The sequence below is a fragment of the Bos taurus genome, chromosome 4 (genome assembly GCF_002263795.3).
Source record: "Bos taurus isolate L1 Dominette 01449 registration number 42190680 breed Hereford chromosome 4, ARS-UCD2.0, whole genome shotgun sequence".
Lineage (NCBI taxonomy): Eukaryota > Metazoa > Chordata > Mammalia > Artiodactyla > Bovidae > Bos > Bos taurus.
This window is the reverse complement of record NC_037331.1, coordinates 73,307,027-73,323,011: the sequence shown is the minus strand read 5'-3', so window position 1 is coordinate 73,323,011 and position 15,985 is coordinate 73,307,027. Positions and strand designations below refer to the sequence as shown.

The 15,985-nt window shown below is 37.1% G+C and overlaps 1 protein-coding gene across 1 annotated transcript in view; it reads right to left on the bottom strand.

Moving 5' to 3' along the window:
• Positions 1–15,985, bottom strand: part of ZNF804B (zinc finger protein 804B) — a 567,979-nt gene that overhangs the window by 104,114 nt on the left and 447,880 nt on the right.

Genomic DNA, 15,985 nt, shown 5'->3' with positions numbered 1-15,985 from the left:
CATCAGGGTATAATTGCTTTAAAATGTTGTTAGTTTCTATTGTACAGCAACGTGAATCAGCTATATGTATACATATATCCCCTCTTTTTTGGATTTCCTTCCTATTTAGGTCAACAGAGAGCATTGAATAGAGAGCTCCCTGAGTTATATAGTAAATTCCCATTAGTTAACTGTTTACAATTTTAACTATGCTCTATCTCAAACAGAATTCTGGCCACATAATTCCCCCACTTAAAATCCTCTTGAATTCGCTCATTGCCTATAGAATAGTAGTGACAAATGCATATGTTCCCATATTACCGTCTTTAATTTTATCATCAGACATGCCATATGATATTAAAAAAATTGTTTTCATGTCTATGGTTCCCATAAATCTTTTAAAGACAAGAACTGTTTTATTCATTTTTGTGTCAACAGTACCAAACATATTATCTAGCCCAGAATAGGTCCTTACTTAATATGCATGACATAAATTAATGGATAATGATGGCTTACATATTCATGCCTCTTACCATCCTGCAAGTTCTGCTCTATTATCCCAGTGCCTAGATGAAAGAATGGCTGGCACATAAAGAATGCCAAATAAATATGCATAAAGAATGGGTGAACAAAATAAAGAATGGATTTTAGCTTTGTTTCTCCAAAATGACTAACCTTCTATGAAAAGAAACTGGGCCATAAGTCTAAATCATAGGGGTATCATCGCCCAGACAAAAAAGCAATCTGGGCAGATTCTCACAGGGTTGGATGAACTGATGAGGCAATTAATCTAGATATGGGAACATAGTGATTCAAGTCCCAATATGGCAAGAAGCAGGAAGGGCATTAGTACATTCATAAAGAGCAAATTAGACTAAATATCTAGAGTGCCTAGCTAAGAGAGTTGAAGTAAAAATCTGGTTACATTCTAGGTTAATGGGGCATATCAAAGCTACTTGATAGGATATATTCAGAAACAAGAATGTGGATACCAATTTCAAGACCAAAAAACCAGTTGTTGAAGGAATTGAGATCATACAGTTACTTAATAACTGTGGGAGCAGTAGTAGTAGGCTACTATTTAGTAGTAGACGTAGAATCAGGGGAAATAATTATTTTTTTCATCCAGTCTCTCTCACTAAAAATTACGGTCTTTCTCAGTATAATTTTAGCAATTGGATTGGAAAGAGGGTCTACGTTGGTTTACCCATAGTTCTTACTCTACAATGACACAGCCTCAGAAAATTGACCATGTACTTGGACATTAAGCAACTCTGCCTCAGCTTCATTAACTGGAGTTGCAGTAGGGGTAGCAACTGAGAATTCAGGGTGAATTTGTCATTAAAAATGTATTTTCATATTATTCCAGATTATGTATTACACAGAGGATTTTATGACAATAGCTCCATGGCCAGAGTAGAGCTTTTCCAGTTAGTCTCAACATCTATATCTAAACATCTTTTATTTCTAAAACACCCTTTAGGAGTCGGCGGCGCTCCTGTCAGGGGGGCAGCAGGTCCGGAGCGGCCGGTCCTCCCCTTCCCCCGACCCCAGCCCTAGCCGCAGTGGAGCCGGAGCGCGCGGGTGCGCCCCACTACCGCCGTCACCATGGTGCTGTTGGCAGCAGCAGTCTAAAAAAAAATAAAAAAATAAAAAAAAAATAAAACACCCTTTAATTATGATATTACATGGCTCTCAATGAAAAAAGTTATGAGAGTTCTACCAATATTTTAGTCTATATCATTCCCTATAAATATTCACATTTTACAAAGCCATCTGACTAAATTAAATACCCTGTTTCTTGCTTAATTTTTCTTGTCAGGATATGGGGCTGATATATCTCTTTCCTCTAAGAGACTATTGATATTCCCCATGGCATATCCTAGTCCCCTGATTAAAAGAGGAAGGATACGTAAGTGGATAAATTAGCAAACTATACAGGGTTCACAATACAGTTTGTCCTTCAAAGCCAGAAGTAAACGCATAAGCCCAAGAGCAGAGACTAGGAATAGAAATGGGAAAAAACCTGAGAGTCTCAGGCAGAGGAGACTACAATCCAAGAGTTGGGTAGGCATAGCAGGAAAAAGAAAAGGAAAAAAAAGAAAAAAAAAAAAAAGATTTCTTAAGGATTTTTGGCAAAACTTGAAACTGAGAATAGAGCAAGAGCTGACTTTCAGTAAAAGAACCACAATCTAGTCATTCATGGCATTGCTTGGAATAAAGTAGACCAGTTCTGATGTGTGAAAGTAGACTATGGAGATGAAGCTGAGTTGGTCCAGTCGTATATGTGCCAGCAGGCTGGAGCGTAAGGTCTCAGACTAGTAGAGAAGCCATCATGTAATTTAATCTTGCAATTTATTAATAGCAGAACAGGCAACAAATACTTAGTAATTTAATGATTTTAATAAAATCAGGTAACATGAAAGCAGGGGTGCATTTTCCATTGTATCATGCTGTCATCCACTCATTTTTCCACTTGTCTAACCATACTTTCATCCTGCTATTATCAAGCACTTGTACAGGCAAGAATCTCTTATTAGGCAACTTTAACAGTTAATTTCTTAATAAGTCTTTCTTCAGACTTTAACAGTGTAGCATGGGAGAATTACAGGCTTCCCTAGTGGCATCATCAACTCAATGGACATGAGTTTAAGCAAACCCCAGGTGATCGTGAAGGACAGGGAAGCTTGGTATGCTAAAGACCGTGGAATCTCAAAGAGTCGGACACAACTGAGCGACTGAACAACAACCGATATCTCAGTGGTAAAAGATCCACCTGCAATGCAGGACATGTTCATTCGATCCCTGGTTTGGAAAGATCCCCTGGAGAAGGAAGTGGCAACCAACTCCAGTATTCTTGCCTGGGAAATCCCATGGACAGAGAAGCCTGGTGGGCTACACTTCACAGGGTCACAAAAGATTCAGACATAACTCAGCACCTAAACAAAAACAGCAGCAAAGTGGAAGAATTACATGTGAAGAGATGAACACTGTAAATTGCAATACAGTAATAATCATAAGCTGTTATAGAATGTACCTAGTTCACACTAGTTAAGAATAATTGAAGAAAATGTCAGAGTCTTTTTCCTCTCTTTTTCACACACAGCGTTAGATATGCTGCAAATTCTTGGCATTCCTTGCCTTCTTTGTTGAATGACAAGATATTTTTGCTGGTCAAATACCCCTGAAGGCAAATTAAGGTGAGATTTACTATCTGAAATAATTACACAGTCTTTAAACATATTCACAGTTAAGTTCAGTTCAGTCACTCAGTCGTGTCCGACTCTTTGCGATCCCATGAATCGCAGCACACCAGGCCTCCCTGTCCATAACCAAATCCTGGAGTTCACTCAAACTCATGTCCGTCGAGTTGGTGATGCCATCCAGCCATCTCTTTCTCTGTCGTCCCCTTCTCCTCCTGCCCCCAGTTCCTCCCAGCATCAGGGTCTTTTCCAATGAGTCAACTCTTTGCATGAGGTGGCCAAAGTATTGGAGTTTCAGCTTTAGCATCATTCCTTCCAAAGAACACCCAAGACTGATCTCCCTTAGAATGGACTGGTTGGATCTCCTTGCAGTCCAAGGAACTCTCAAGAGTCTTCTCCAATACCACAGTTCAAAAGCATCAATTCTTTGGTGCTCAGCTTTCTTCACAGTCCAACTCTCACATCCATACATGACTACTGGAAAAACCATAGCCTTGACTAGACAGACCTTTGTTGGCAAAGTTATGTCTCTGTTTTTGAATATGCTATCTAGGTTGGTCATAACTTTCCTTCCAAGGAATAAGCGTCTTTTAATTTCATGGCTGCAGTCACCATCTGCAGTGATTTTGGAGCCCCAAAAAACAAAGTCTGTCACTGTTTCCCCATCTATTTCCTGTGAAGTGATGGGACCACATGCCATGATCTTTGTTTTCTGAATGTTGAGCTTTAGGCCAACTTTTTCACTCTCCTCTTTCACTTTCATCAAGTGGGTCTTTAGTTCCTCTTCACTTTCTGCCATAAGGGTGGTGTCATCTGCATATCTGAGGTTATTGATATTTCTCCCAGCAATCTTGATTCCAGCTTGTGTTTCTTCCAGCCCAGCGTTTCTCATGATGTACTCTGCATATAAGTTAAATAAGCAGAGTGACAATATACAGCCTTGACATACTTCTTTTCCTATTTGGAACCAGTCTGTTGTTCCATGTCCAGTTCTAACTGTTGCTTCCTGACCTGCATATAGGTTTCTCGAGAGGCAGGTCAGGTGGTCTGGTATTCCCATCTCTTTTAGAACTTTCCACAGTGTATTGTGATCCACATAGTCAAAGGCTTTGGCATAGTCAATAAAGCAGAAATAGATGTTTTTCTGGAACTCTCTTGCTTTTTCCATGATCCAGCGGATGTTGGGAATTTGATCTCTGGTTCCTCTGCCTTTTCTAAAACCAGCTTGAACATCTGCAAGTTCACGGTTCACGTATTGCTGAAGCCTGGCTTGGAGAATTTTGAGCATTACTTTACTAGCGTGTGAGATGAGTGCAATTGCAGGTATGGATTAAATATGAAAGGAGCAAAAATACCCACCTATTCTCAGTATCAGTATTTTTAAAAATAAAAATGAATAAAATTCATAGTAATACAGTAGATATATAACATATGATGTAAAGTTCCATCATTGATTTGCTAGTCATAAAAAGCTCCCTTCTCAAAGACTGCCTAGAAGAGGAGACTGGAAGCTTATTCAATAAAAAAATAACATTTATTAAATAAAAGAAAACTTGTTAAACATTCTCAATGATTCATTAAATGTTGAAAAAGTATCATAAATTTAATATGAGTTATCTGAATAAGTCATTTTAAAACAGTATGCATTGCCAGTAGGCATTTATGTTACAATTCAGTAAGAATTTTGTAGTAATTAATTACTTTTCATAACTCATATTTTGGGTGCAATGAGAGAAAATACACTTTTTCACACCAAGAATTTCATATTCATACATATAACAGGTATGCCTGTAAGGTGGCAAGTGTTCTGACTAGCATAAAGCATTTAGTTAGAAACATGAGTGCTTTCTACCAAATTATTCTTATTATTGTAATGATGATGCTTACACTTTAAAACCTCTTTTTGATAAACAGAAAACTGTCAAGCACTTCACACTTGTTGACTCTTTTAGTCTTCACAGCAACTTTATAAAATATCATCTCTTCTTATCCCATATAAAGAAGGCAAGCCAAAAACACATCTAGAAATTCACTCAATGTTGATGAGCAGGGACAGGATTCAGACTCAGATCCATCTGACTTCAGAGCTATTAATCACCAGGCTCATGGCTGCCCTAATTACTTAGCCTGTATCTAGATGCTGCCTAATTCTGAGGTACCTCTGCTACCTGTTTTAGTAGATTTGAAATGATACAGAACCCCTAGGTCCCAGAAAGAGTCAGAGGACTGATTATAATTTTTAAAATCTATAAAGCTCTTGAAGCTGAGACAGGCACTAGGAAAGAACAAAGTGGCAGTCCTGTTTCTACTGGATGTACATATGTGTCCTGATTATTGAAAAGGAAAAGAAGGAATCAACTGCTCTTCTTAGTATCTCCTTGATGGTATTGGAGCTTTGAGGATTGAATTCATATTCTTTCCATGAAAGTTTCATATTTGACCTTTCACTGTTATGTGTAAGAGACTGCTTTAAGAATTTTAATATTCTCTAATTTGTTCTGTTACACTGGCCACGAATAAAATCCTGTTTCAAAGACAGTGAATTTTCCTCCTCCTCTGACCAAGTGACTAACACTGATTGAAAACCCTCTCTAGGTCCCCACTGTCTTCCTGGATCTCTGTAACAGTTTGGGTAATGAAACACTTGCTTTAGACAGTTTTCTTTATGTGTTTATTTTATGTTTGTGACAGGGAAAAATAATCCTTGAAGACTGACTAACTTGGATCTCAGCCTCTTTCTTAAAAGTTTAAATTCTTAAGTTTTTAGTTTTATCAGTATTAGAAATTAAGGGGAATAATGAGTAGCTTGTAGGATTGTTGAGAGTATAAAATGAGATCAGTTTCATGAAGTACTTACTAGAGTATATGCTAAAAGTGGGTACTTGATGTTTTTGGACATTTTGTGTGTGTATGTGTCTGTCTTTTGTGTGTATCACTGTATTCATGTGACATTAATTTTTTAAAAATATCATACCACTCTCCTACAAGTCTACAAAGTAACTTTCATTTTCTGATGAAAATATGAGCAAGTGATAGGAGTCCTTATCCTCTTCAACCCACCATCTCATATGAAAGCACAATCCCTGATAGTAAATTCAAACCTGGTTTATTTGAATAGAATTTTCAGGGTGTTTTTATCTCACAATTTCTTTTTAACATTTGGACTGTTTAGAAATTCCACAAATAGGCAAATGAGCATTGGATGCCCTAACATTAATATTACTAATATTGATTTCCCTAAATATGTGACTGGCTTATTTTATTAAAAAATGGTCTTGTATTGTATCTAGTTTGTTACCTGTTACTTAGAAAATACTCAGTATTTGTTGAATAAATTAAATTAATGATAAGAAGTATAACTTCCTACTATGTAACAGATAGCTTGGCTTACCTTGGCAATGTTAAACCATATCATAGGGAATTAAACTGTTGAACCGATGGCAGAATAAATAGATGAGTATGATTCTAAACATATGGAACTTTTGGAACAATCCTTTTAAAAACTATAGATCCTACGGAGCCTACTAAAGAATTATCCTAAAGTAATACTGGGTGGCAACTGCATACAGATTCATACATCAGATCTATAGATTACTGATTTCCAATGCTCTTCTCATTTTACCATAACCAATAGTTCTCCTTACAATTTCTTAAGAATCAAGTATTGGTTTCCCAGACTGAAACTGGACATAACTAAATTTAGACCTTTCCATCAATGGCCAGGTAAATATAACATCAGCCACATCCTGGATTTTAAAAAAAAGAGCTTTCCTCTGTTATTAGTGATTCATTCAAGCTGATCAGAAGACAACCATATTAAATATATGAACTTGTCACCGGGTAGCATGCTTTGGGTACATCTTCGTATCATTTCTAATTTGGAAAGAATGACACATTTCTAACTCACTGGCAAGATGCCAGAGTGATGATTGCCTTTATATTCATGAAACAACAATTAAATATTTAAAACTTGCTTATATAACTGCTTACTTATTTTGGAGAAGATTCCTAATGGCTGCATCTGAACAGAGATTATTTTTGAAAAGCACATATTTTGTTCATCAGTATTCTATACTACCAACTTCATCTTTCTCAGTATAAATTAATATACAATTCTTCTATTAGAAAAACACGTAAGCATATAATGCAATTCCAGTTGCACCCTAAAATAATCATAAGAGTAGCTATTGCTCTATTACTTGTGAATGTCTGACATAAAGGAAAAAAAGGGGGCAGGTATAATTTCCATATCGCTTACAGATACTGCATTGCACAAGTTCATAAGGGTTATGAACTGGTTTCCAGAGTATTTCTAGCAATCTCTGAAATAGTAAAACACATGTAAACCAATGAGATTTAACTGGACACCATGTAGTATGAGCCCATGAAGATGCAAGGACTACCAGTCTCTTACAGAGAACATCAGCCCTCACCAGTAAAAATAGGCAATATTCTAAGGTGGGGTGGAAAAAGAGGGTGCATGAAAATATGTGTAAATTTGCCCAAGGTCAGAAACAAGGTTGAATCTATTAAATAGCAGTCCTTGGCCTAGAGTTCATGCCTATCAAAACCCATTAACGAATTCATGAATGAATATATGTAGTAAGTGAAGGAATAAATACATTTAATGTCCTTCTAACTTTTTGTCAAAAGGGAGAGAACCAGAAAGTCTGAAATGAGTATGGTGATATCAAAACCCATATAATTGTATGCTTTAAAGAGTGAACCCTAATGTGACCTATGAAGTGAAGTGAAGTTGCTCAGTCATGCCTGACTCTTTGCGACCCCATGGATAGTAGTCTGCACCAAGCTCCTCCATCCATGGGATTTTCAAGGCAAGAGTACTGGAGTGGGTTGCCATTTCCTTCTCCATCAGTTCAGTTCAGTCGCTCAGTCGTGTCCGACTCTTTGCGACCCCATGAATTGCAGCACGCCAGGCCTCCCTGTGCATCACCAACTCCTGGATTTCACTCAGACTCACATCCATCGAGTCAGTGATGCCATCCAGCCATCCCATCCTCTGGTGTCCCCTTCTCCTCCTGACCCCAATCCCTCCTGGCATCAGGGTCTTTTCCAATGAGTCAGATCTTCGCATGAGGTGGCCTAAGTACTGGAGTTTCAGCTTTAGCATCATTCCCTCCAAAGAAATCCCAGGGATGATCTCCTTCAGAATGGACTGGTTGGATCTCCTTGCAGTCCAAGGGACTCTCAAGAGTCTTCTCCAACACCACAGTTCAAAAGCATCAATTCTTCGGCGCTCATCCTTCTTCACAGTCCAACTCTCACATCCATACATGACCACAGGAAAAACCATAGCCTTGACTAGACGGACCTTTGTTGGCAAAGTAATGTCTCTGCTTTTGAATATGCTATCTAGGTCCTTCTCCATAGACTTTAGCTAATAATAACACATTGATATCAGTTCATCAACTGTAACAGGTTCATCTAACACACTAATGTAAAATGTTAATACTAAGGGAAACTATGTATAAAATTAGAACAGAGTATATGGGTAGTCTCTGTACTTTCTGATCTATATTTCTATGAGCCTAAAGCCTTGGTGGTTCATGGTAAAGAATCCACCTACCAGTGCAGGAGACATGGGTGGGACCCCTGATCTGGCAAGATCCCACATGCTGCGGAGCAACCAAGCCTGCGTGCCACAGCTACTCAGCCTATTCCAGTGCTCCAGAGCCTGGGAGCCGCAACTACCGAGCCCACATGCCCTAGAGTACTGAAGCCTGCATGCCCTAGAGCCCATGCTACTCAATGAGAGAAGCCACCACAATGAGAAGCCTATGCATGGCAATTACAGAGTAGCCCATGTTTATCACAACTAGAGAAAAGTCTGTGCAACAATGAAGACCCAGCAAAGCCAAAAATAAAGAAAATTATAATAAATTGCCTATTACTTAAAAAAATAAAAATGTACAATGAAATCACATTTTGATAGTCCTACCTTCACTGAACTCAGGAAGAACAATGGATGGTATAAAAATAATTCTTGTTATGTAATGTACATGTCTGAGTTCCAGGTGGACCAGATGACAAAGAGAGCTCCTCTTTATGGAGATATCTTGAAATCCCCAGTTCTGTTCTGTTATTTTTCATGAGAGAGAGAGAGACCCTCAGCAACCCTTGAGCAAAGCAGAACTACTGACAGATCGTATTTACAATCATTAGATACACTGGAAATTCAAAGGGTGAAATTTATACATTCAAAAGAAAGATTTTGGAATGTGTCTATTATGCAGGTGTGTAAAATATGGTAATAAAATGTATTTTCTTCCTCCAGAATGACAATAGTGCCCCATTTATAAATGTAGTAATTACTACCACATCAATTCAGCCCACAGATATGTATAACTGTAATGAATATAGACATATTACATTCATCTAAATAGAATACATTGAAATTAATAAACTATTGTGCATTAGACAGGAAATACTTTCATTTAGCCATTACTCCTGCTGTAACTACTTATTGTAAAAATGCAATTAATAGTGTCTGACATTTCATTTTCTAATATAGGAGAAATCAATGAAAACTGTCAGGTAACTAAGTTTTCTGGAAAGTTGCTAGTGACACCGGCTCAATTACAAATCATTTTTTAAAAATTCAACATCTGCAACAGCTGTCTAGGGGAGAAATGGTCATTAAGTGATGTTGACCTAGACATTGTTTCACTTTTGCTTGAGAATTAACTGCAAACAAGTTCCCTTCAAAAAGATCCAGGTTATTGTCAAATAAATTCCTGTTCTAAGGCCTTCTCAGGTGGTTCTGGAATCAATCTGTACATTTCTAAAAAGCCCTGTTTCCCATCCCCTTTCACTAAAATAGGCTTAGCAACTCCTAAAATGATGGGCTAAAATAATATAAAGCCAAAGTCTTTGCTTTTAAAAAAGGACATATGAGCCAGATAAATGCCAAAACTCCAAGGACTTTCCCTCTGTTTTTCTGAATGTTTGCTATCTTGTTTGATAAAAAGTCAGCTACATTTGGTTTACTTGTTCTATAACCAGAAATGTTTAAAAAGTGATTGTGCTCACAAAGGCACTTCATTGTTTCAAACTGGCTGCTGCAAGTTTCTATCTATTGAAATTCTAATAGGTAATTTACTTTCAAACTTAGAGAAAACTAGCAATTGTGAAAGAAGTATGCTATACAAAAGCTCAGTGTCTCAAATCTTGAAATATTAACTTCAAGCTGGGAAAAATGTCTCAAAAGTGAGGAAAGTCTATTAGAATGCTAGTTTTCTTTGAGAGGAAGTCATTCATATGGACTAAAGGAAATGCTCTAAACTACATTATATTCATTTTAAGATCATGAACTGATGTACAAAAGCTTGGGTCTGCTTTCAGATATTTTGGAAGAAATATTTGTCACATATTTTATCTATTATTATTCTCATAGAACTTTGTAAAACTTGGGTCACTGACTTTACAAATCCTTAAAAGAAATTGTGCATACCAGTTTTATAGATACACTTTTGCTTTATTGAAAACAAATACAATTGTCAATTGAAGTCAAAGTCTGATGAGCTGAAAACTGGAGTAAAAGTTAATATGTGTCACAATAGCAGAACCCATAGTACAGCCTATCTAGACTTTGGTGAAGAGTTGAAACAGATTTTCACAGTTGCTTGAGCAGTTGGAGCATCTGTACTTATTGTTAACATGAGCACCAATTCAATAAGCCATATAGCTGTGTCATAATCTATTGTGTGTGTTCTCACTGTGTAGAGCTAGACTAAAAAGAAAGTCAGCTACACAGACCAGAAATTGTGGGTCTATTGTAAAAGAAGTGGAAAAGAAAGTTAGAATCATCTTGTAGGCACGCATGGGACTTCAGAAATTCTTTTCTAATTAAAAGATATTTAATCCAGAAGTTCTTTGGTTTTGCCCAGATTGATGTAGAATGATAAGTAGTAGATCTGGACTAATTCAACTCCTTGACTTCAACTTCTGAGAAAAACAGCAGAGCCACAAATTCTATGAAGTCTATTTTCTTTCTTGGAAGAGGAGATTGATCTAAAGGATGAGCTTTTGCATCTCTGAAACTTAACATATATAAATGAGTATATAGTATTTAAGCTGATATATTAGATACTAATATATACTCTTTCTCTTCTTAACACAATCAAAATCTAAGAACTTATTTAGAAAGTATGTTCTTACTCCTGAAATGCCAGAAATAAAATACTTTGTTACTTCTTACAGAAGGAGATAGAATCACTCTCAGTAGAGGACTTCTTCCTCCTTTTATTTTCCTAAGGTTTAAAAAACTATTAAGAGCTTTGCTAGTCTATAGATTGTTAGTTATAGATAGTTTCAGTGGATTGAACACTGAACTGAGCCAGTACTAAAACTGGCTTTAGAAAGGGAGAAGCTACCTTCTTTTCTAATATTGGAGGGATATCTTAGATAAAAAGGAAGGAAAAGCAGAAGAAAAAAGAATTTATTTCTAAAATGATTTTTTTTAACTCCTGTGTTGCCCTTGAAGCAATTTAGCATATGGCGGAGATTTAGTTATATTATAAACGTTTGGATTATTTGCTGTGTTATTCTACTGTGCAAGATAATAATAACACATTACTCCTATTTTCAAGAGGCTCTCAGACCACCCGAAGGGATAGAATTAATTCACAAATTGCAAGTGACAGTAGAAAGGAATATACAGTCACATGGTGGGGATTTTAAGTGCTATGTATTTTCAAAGAAGGGAAATAACTTGATTCTTTATAAGGTGCCTACATACCAGAGCAGAATAAACCTATTAAGAGAATTTTACAAAAAGACTAAATTAGTTGTCTTGCATTCCACTCTTACATACAAAACATAAATGGCAGTTGATGATCTAATTCTGGAGTTTAAGAAGGTGACATAAAATATTGCTGAGAATGAATAAACTCACATTTTGCAATGAGAGTAATATAGATTTTACTCTACGTATTGATAAACAGGAAGTCATACACACTTTAGAGAGAGGATGAATTCCTATTCTCTGACTCCTATTACAGCTGGTGTCATTTCTGAGCAATAGTTAACACAGGAATTATGATTCTGCCCATATTGTTCCTCAGTGTTCTCCTTGTGATTATTTTCCCTGGACATCTCTCTTGGACTGTCTGCTCGTGTTTCAGAGTGTTTACACAAAGTCTGAATTCACTTTGAACACTAAAGCATAATTAAGTTATTTTTTTAATTGATTCATATATATATATATAATTTCCCCCTCCACTCATTATGCCCTGGAAAATCTTGACTGACTGCTGTCTGAATATCCTATTACAACTCTGGGCTGGAATCTATGTTCTCAGTAGTGGCCATTCCTCAGCAAATCTCTCTTCTGTGCCAGCTGCAGTGATGGCAGGGATGCATATAAACCCTTTAGTAGGAAAAAAAGTCATTATAGTATTAAAAAATACAAATTTCACTGATAAGAAATGACAATGCCCTTAAACTTCTAAATACCCTTAGGGCACTCCATAGGGGTAGCAGCAAACACTCACAAAGGAGCAGTCCTCTTGGTCTATTGTGTGCCCAAATACCATAAGCAGGCACTTTGATGCCCATCTAGGGAGGAACAGGATCAGGGTAAGACTCTGAATCCTTGATCAACTGCTTGCAAACTCCATGGTTTTCAACAGTGAAAAAGTGAAAGTCATTCAGTCGTGCCTGACTCTTGGTGACCCAGCAGACTAGTCCATGGAATTCTCCAAGCAAGAATACTGGAGTGGTATAGCCTTTATCCATTCCAGGCAATGTTCCCGAAACAAGGACTGAACCCAGGTCTCCTGTATTGCAGGTGGATTCTTTACCAGATGAGCCACAAGGGAAACCCAAGAATACTGGAGTGGATAGCCTATCCTTTTTCCAGCAGATCTTCCAGACCCAGGAATCAAACTGAGGTCCTGCACTGAAGTTGGATTCTTTACCAACTGAGCTATCAGGGAAACTCTGTACAGCAAGGATAATAATGTCACCTTCCCATAATGAGTATAATGATTAAATAAGTTCAAACATAAAAATGACCTAAAATCATTCTTGGTGGAGCAGACATTAAAGAATTTGTCTGTAATGCAAAGACTTGAGTTCCATCCCAGGGTCAAGAAGATGCCCTGGAGAAGGGAACGGCAACCCACTCCAGTATTCTTGCCTGAAAAATTCCATGACGGAAGAGCATGGCTGGCTACAGTTCATGAGGTGGCAGAGCCAGACACAATGGAGTTACTAACACGTTCACATTCAATACCCTTCTAGGTATCACTCAGCAGTCACATTATCTATCTGTTTACTGACCTACCTACCAACCTACCTACATACTTATCATCTATAGCTATAGATTTAAAAAAACAACAACAACTATAGTGTTAAACGCTGAAAAGTGAAAAGAAAGTGAAGTCACTCAGTCGTGTCCGACTCTTTGCGATCCCATGGACTGCAGTCTACCAGGCTTGTCTGTCCATGGGATTTTCCAGGGAAGAGTACTGGAGTGGGTTGTTATTTCCTTCTCCAGAGGATCTTCCTCACCCAGGGATTGAACCCAGGTCTCCAACTATAGTGTTAAATGCTGAAGCAGTGGCCAAAATGAAAATATGCCAGGAGGAAGGGTGTCTAGGAGTTCTAAGTTTTGAAATTAATTAGTAAGAATCATGCTCCCTATCCATGGAATTCTCCAGGCCAGAATACTTGAGTGGGTAGCTGTTACCTTCTCCAGGGGATCTTCCTAACCCAGGGACTGAACCCAGGTCTCCCACTCCACAGGCAGATTCTTTATCATCTGAACCACCAGGGAAGTCCATTAAAAATAGATAAGGTGATATGTCCTCGTGGTTAGGAATATAGTTCTGAATCAGATGGACTGAGTTTAAATCAAAGGTCTATTCTTCATGAGGGGCACCCAGAAATTTCATCTTTATCTGTGTCTTCACTCAAATCAGGAGTGCTTGATAACAGTAACAACTCATAGGACTGTGACATTGATTGTGAAAACAAATCAAATGAAATGCTTCGCATAGTACTGGCTGTATACTGCTATTTGTTTATACTTTCTCAATTTTGTTTTGTTCCATTTTGTTTTTATAGAGTTTAACAGGAAAGACAAAAACATGGCATTAGATTTGAATGCAGTACACTGTGACAGCTGAAGACAGACATCTGGCTCATGAGAACAAGAAGTGTCTGGATTGGGAATGGAGATTTGACCGGAGTTGGGTGGAAGGTGGTCCATGAGGACTGAACTAAAAAATGCTGGCTCTGTTGGGGAAGGGGAGCCTAACTTCCCATAACTGAAACCTAAACAATGTATAAAGAATGGGTCCACAAAATTCAATAAAAAGTATTTTTCCCCCCAATAGGGAAGAGATGAAGTTATCTTCCCAGCTGAGTGATGTACTATGTGGATGACAAGTTTTTCTTCCCATGGAGATCTGTCTTTGTGTTGCAAACTAAAGGTGGGGAAATCCAATGCAAAAGCAAGCAGAAACCTCAGCCAGACACTTAATTCTGTTCCTATGAGGACACAGTGCCCTTTATTGCTGACTCTTTTATTTTTAAACTCCCCAAGGTGCCATATACTGGATAAGTTACTTGTTAGAAACAATGTTCCTTGCAGTAAACATACATTTTTGTCTTTCTATAAACAGGCTCTGCTTTCTACTATAGACAGTGAACTGAGCTGGCTTCCTGACCTGTCCTTTTGCTACTGTATCTTTTAGATTTCTGCCTTTGGCAGAAATACCGAGGGACTAATGTTTTAAGGACTTTGCTTTTGATTTTTTAAAAGTTTTGGATATTTTCTATTAAATTTTTACTACGCTATACAAAAATCATGATTTGAAAGTTTATCAGTTTATAACATACAGAAATGTACCTCAGATATTAGCAGTAAATAACATATACTTATTCTATAAGGATATGTATTAACTTTCATTGCATTTATGTGACCATATTCCTGATGTGACATGACAAATAATTTCAAGGGTCTCAAGGTTAATTTTGTATTTAGTATAAAACATGTACCAACTTAGTGTTTTTCACTAACAGCCTTATGATCTAAGTGATTCTATAATGTTTTCATTAAAAGAAGAAAAAAATGTATTCTTACAAATACTACTGTTATTGTACAGAAATAAACACTCACCCAGGGTGAGCACAAATTTAGAAGGTGATTTAAATGTTAAGCATTTTATTATTAATAACAAAATGACAAAGATAAAATTTTATGGACTTTCACTAAAAAGCCTGTCTAGACCCACACCAATTATTATGTTTAGCAAGTAAAAACTTTAAAAATAACTTGTGTGTGTATATGCATTTGTGTGGTAGTATTTCCAAAAAAAATTTCCCATTTAACTTATGTGCCTTAAATCAACTCGTAAGTTTATCCAGATAGTATCATAATCAAACATGAGTTTGTAAAGTTTTAATCATAAGGACAGAAATGGTAAGGACTTAACAGAAACAGAAGAGATTAAGAAGAATGACAATAGTAAACAGAAGAACTGTACAAATAAGTTCTTAATGATCTGGATAACCAAGATGGTATGGTCATTCACCTAAAAAGCTAGTGGAGGTGATGGAATTCCAGCTGAGCTTTTCAAATCCTTGAAAATGATGCTTAAGTGCTGCACTCAATATGCCAACAAATTTGGAAAACTCAGCAGTGGCCACAGGGCTGGAAAAGGTCGGTTTTCATTCTATTTGCAAAAAAAGGCAATGCCAAAGAATGTTCAAATTACCACACAATTGCACTCATTCCACATGTTAGCAAAGTAATTCTCAAATCCTTCAAGTTAGGC